We start from the raw sequence: 6000 nt of genomic DNA on the forward strand, positions 1-6000 counted from the left end.
CCAACACCCCGGGACCACCCAACCCGACACCCCGGGACCACCCAACCCAACACCCCGGGACCACCCAACCCAACACCCCGGGACCACCCAGCCCAACACCCTGGGACCACCCAGCACAACACTCCGGGACCACCCAACCCAACACCCCGGGACCACCCAGCCCAACACCCCGGGACCACCCAGCCCAACACCCCGGGACCACCCAGCCCAACACCCCGGGACCACCCAGCCCAACACCTCGGGACCACCCAGCCCAACAGCCCGGGACCACCCAACCCAACACCCCGGGAACACCCAGCCCAACACCCCGGGACCACCCAGCCCAACACCCCGGGACCACCCAACCCAACACCCCGGGACCACCCAACCCAACACCCCGGGACCACCCAGCCCAACACCCCGGGACCACCCACCCCAACACCCCGGGACCACCCAACCCAACACCCCGGGACCACCCAACCCAACACCCCGGGACCACCCAGCCCAACACCCCGGGACCACCCAGCCCAACACCCCGGGAGCACCCAAGCCAACACCCCGGGACCACCCAAGCCAACACCCCGGGACCACCCAACCCGACACCCCGGGACCACCCAACCCGACACCCCGGGACCACCCAGCCCGACACCCCAGGACCACCCAGCCCAACACCCCGGGACCACCCAACCCAACAGCCCGGGACCACCCAACCCAAAACCCCGGGAAAACCCAGCCCAACACCCCGGGACCACCCAGCCCAACACCCCGGGGCCACCCAGCCCGACACCCCAGGACCACCCAGCCCAACACCCCGGGACCATCCAACCCGACACCCCGGGACCACCCAACCCGACACGCCGGGACCACCCAACCCAACCCCGGGACCACCCAACACAACACCCCGGGACCACCCAACCCAACACCCCGGGACCACCCAACCCATCCCCGGGACCACCCTGCCCGACACCCCAAGACCACCCAACACAACACCCCGGGACCACCCAGTGAAACACCCCGGGACCACCCAACGCGACACCCCGGGACCACCCAACACCCCGGGACCACCCAACCCTACACCCCGGGACCTCCCAACCCAACACCCCGGGACCACCCAACCCAACACCCAGGCACCACCCAACCCAACACCCCGGGACCACCCAACCCAACACCCCGGGACCACCCAACCCATCCCCGGGACCACCCAACCCAACACCCCGGGACCACCCAACCCAAAACCCCGGGACCGCCCAGCCCGACACCCCGGGACCACCCAACCCAACACCCCGGGACCACCCAAACCAACACCCCGGGATCACTCAACCCAACACCCCGGGATCACCCAACCCAACACCCCGGGACCACCCAGCCCAACACCCCGGGACCACCCAACCCAACACCCCGGGACCACCCAACCCAACACCCCGGGACCACCCAACCCAACACCCCGGTACCACCAAACCCGACACCCCGGGACCACCCAACCCAACACCCCGGGACCACTCAGCCCAACACCCCGGGACCACCCAGCCCAACACCCCAGGACCACCCAGCCCAACACCCCGGGACCACCCAGCCCAACACCCCGGGACCACCCAACCCAACACCCCGGGACCACCCAGCCCAACACCCCGGGACCACCCAACCCAACACCCCGGGACCACCCAGCCCAACACCCGGGACCACCCGGCCCAACACCCCGGGACCACTCAGCCCAACACCCCGGGACCACCCAGCGCAACACCCCGGGACCACCCAACCCAACACCCCGGGACCACCCAGCCCAACACCGCGAGACCACCCAACCCAACACCCCGGGACCACCCAGCCCAACACCCCGGGACCACCCAACGCAGCACCCTGGGACCACCCAACCCATCCCCGGGACCACCCAGCCCAACACCCCGGGACCACCCAACCCATCCCCGGGACCACCCAACCCATCCCCGGGACCACCCAACCCAACACCTCGGGACCACCCAGCCCAACACCCCGGGACCACCCAACCCAACACCCCGGGACCACCCAGCCCAACACCCCGGGACCACCCAACCCAACACCCCGGGACCACCCAACCCAACACCCCGGGACCACCCAACCCAACACCCCGGGACCACCCAGCCCAACACCCCGAGACCACCCAACCCAACACCCCGGGACCACCCAACCCAACACCCCGGGACCACCCAACCCAACACCCCAGGACCACCCAACCCAACACCCTGGGTCCACCCAGCCCGACACCCCGGGACCACCCAGCCCGAAACCCCGGGACCACCCAGCCCGACACCCCGGGACCACCCAACCCAACACCCCGGGACCACCCAAAACTCCGGGACCACCCAACCCGACACCCCGGGACCACGCAGCCCAACACCCCGGGACCACCGAGCCCAACACACCGGGACAACCCAACCCAACACCCCGGGACCACCCAACCCAACACCCCGGGACCACCCAGCCCAACACCCCGGGACCACCCAACCCAACACCCCGGGACCACCCAGCCCAACACCCCGGGACCACCCAGCCCAACACCCCGGGACCACCCAGCCCAACACCCCGGGACCACCCAGCCCAACACTCCGGGACCACCCAACCCATCCCCGGGACCACCCTGCCCGACACCCCGGGACCACCCAGCCCAATACCCCGGGACCACCCAACCCGCCACCCCGGGACCACCCAACACCCCAGGACCACTCAACCCAACACCCCGGGACCACCCAACACAACACCCCGGGACCACCCAGCACGACACCCCGGGACCACCCAGCCTGACACCCCGGGACCACCCAACCCAACACCCCGGGACCACCCAACCCAACACCCCGGGATCACTCAACCCAAAACCCCGGGACCACCCAACCCAACACCCCGGGACCACCCAGCCCAACACCCAGGGACCACCCAACCCAACACCCCGGGACCACCCAACCCGACACCCCGGGACCACCCAACCCGACACCCCGGGACCACCCAGCCCGACACCCCGGGGCCACCCAGCCCAACACCCCGGGACCACCCAACACGACACCCCGGGACCACCCAACCCGACACCCCAGGGCCACCCAGCCCAACACCCCGGGACCACCCAACCCGACACCCCGGGAACACCCAACCCGACACCCCGGAACCACCCAACACCACGGGACCACACAGCCCAACACCCCGGGACCACCCAACCAAACACCCCGGGATCACCCAGCCCAACACCCCGGAACCACCCAACCCAACACCCCGGGACCACCCAACCCAACACCCTGGGACCACCCAACCCGACACCCCGGGACCACCCAACCCAACACCCCGGGACCACTCAGCCCAACACCCCGGGACCACCCAGCCCAACACCCCAGGACCACTCAGCCCAACACCCCGGGACCACCCAGCCCAACACCCCGGGACCACCCAGCCCAACACCCCGGGACCACCCAACCCAACACCCCGGGACCACCCAGCCCAACACCCCGGGAGCACCCAACCCAACACCCCGGGACCACCCAGCCCAACACCCGGGACCACCCAGCCCAACACCCCGGGACCACTCAGCCCAACACCCCGGGACCACCCAGCCCAACACCCCGGGACCACCCAACCCAACACCACGGGACCACCCAGCCCAACACCCCGAGACCACTGAACCCAACACCCCGGGACCACACAGCCCAACACCCCGGGACCACCCAACGCAGCACCCCGGGACCACCCAACCCATCCCCGGGACCACCCAGCCCAACACCCCGGGACCACCCAACCCATCCCCGGGACCACCCAACCCATCCCCGGGACCACCCAACCCAACACCCCGGGACCACCCAGCCCAACACTCCGGGACCACCCAACCCAACACCCCGGGACCACCCAGCCCAACACCCCGGGACCACCCAACCCAACACCCCGGGACCACCCAACCCAACACCCCGGGTCCACCCAACCCAACACCCCGGGACCACCCAGCCCAACACCCCGAGACCACCCAACCCAACACCCCGGGACCACCCAACACAACACCCCGGGACCACACAACCCAACACCCCAGGACCACCCAACCCAACACCCCGGGACCACCCAGCCCGACACCCCGGGACCACCCAGCCCGAAACCCCGGGACCACCCAGCCCGACACCCCGGGACCACCCAACCCAACACCCCGGGACCACCCAAAACCCCGGGACTACCCAACCCGACACCCCGGGACCACGCAGCCCAACACCCCGGGACCACCGAGCTCAACACACCGGGACAACCCAACCCAACACCCCGGGTCCACCCAGCCCAACACCCCGGGACCACCCAACCCAACACCCCGGGACCGCCCAGCCCAACACCCCGGGACCACCCAGCCCAACACCCCGGGACCACCTAGCCCAACACCCCGGGACCACCCAGCCCAACACCCCGGGACCACCCAACCCATCCCCGGGACCACCCTGCCCGACACCCCGGGACCACCCAGCCCAACACCCCGGGACCACCCAACCCGCCACCCCGGGACCACCCAACACCCCAGGACCACTCAACCCAACACCCCGGGACCACCCAACACAACACCCCGGGACCACCCAGCACGACACACCGGGACCACCCAGCCCGACACACCGGGACCACCCAACCCAACACCCCGGGACCACCCAACCCAACACCCCGGGATCACTCAACCAAACACCCCGGGACCGCCCAGCCCGACACCCCGGGACCACCCAACCCAACACCCCGGGACCACCCAAACCAACACCCCGGGATCACTCAACCCAACACCCCGGGACCACCCAACCCAACACCCCGGGACCACCCAGCCCAGCACCCCGGGACCACCCAACCCAACACCCCGGGACCACCCAACCCAACACCCCGGTACCACCCAACCCTACACCCCGGGACCACCCAACCCAACACCCCGGGACCACTCAGCCCAACACCCCGGGACCACCCAGCCCAACACCCCAGGACCACCCAGCCCAACACCCCGGGACCACCCAGCCCAACACCCCGGGACCACCCAACCCAACACCCCGGGACCACCCAGCCCAACACCCGGGACCACCCAGCCCAACACCCCGGGACCACTCAGCCCAACATCCCGGGACCACCCAGCCCAACACCCCGGGACCACCCAATCCAACACCCCGGGACCACCCAGCCCAACACCCCGAGACCACCCAACCCAACACCCCGGGACCACCCAGCCCAACACGCCGGGACCACCCAACGCAGCACCCCGGGACCACCCAACCCATCCCCGGGACCACCCAGCCCAACACCCCGGGACCACCCAACCCATCCCCGGGACCACCCAACCCATCCCCGGGACCACCCAACGCAACACCCCGGGACCACCCAGCCCAACACCCCGGGACCACCCAACCCAACACCCCGGGACCACCCAGCCCAACACCCCGGGACCACCCAACCCAACATCCCGGGACCACCCAACCCAACACCCCGGGACCACCCAGCCCAACACCCCGAGACCACCCAACCCAACACCCCGGGACCACCCAACCCAACACCCCGGGACCACCCAACCCAACACCCCAGGACCACCCAACCCAACACCCTGGGTCCACCCAGCCCGACACCCCGGGACCACCCAGCCCGAAACCCCGGGACCACCCAGCCCGACACCCCGGGACCACCCAACCCAACACCCCGGGACCACCCAAAACTCCGGGACCACCCAACCCGACACCCCGGGACCACGCAGCCCAACACCCCGGGCCCACCGAGCCCAACACACCGGGACAACCCAACCCAACACCCCGGGACCACCCAGCCCAACACCCCGGGACCACCCAACCCAACACCCCAGGACCACCCAGCCCAACACCCCGGGACCACCCAGCCCAACACCCCGGGACCACCCAGCCCAACACCCCGGGACCACCCAGCCCAACACTCCGGGACCACCCAACCCATCCCCGGGACCACCCTGCCCGACACCCCGGGACCACCCAGCCCAACACCCCGGGACCACCCAACCCGCCACCCCGGGACCACCCAACACCCCAGGACCACTCAACC

Source organism: Somniosus microcephalus, chromosome 11 (assembly GCF_052327205.1).
Source record: "Somniosus microcephalus isolate GS21.2 chromosome 11, FLI_Smic_1.0, whole genome shotgun sequence".
NCBI classification, from domain to species: Eukaryota; Metazoa; Chordata; class Chondrichthyes; order Squaliformes; family Somniosidae; genus Somniosus; species Somniosus microcephalus.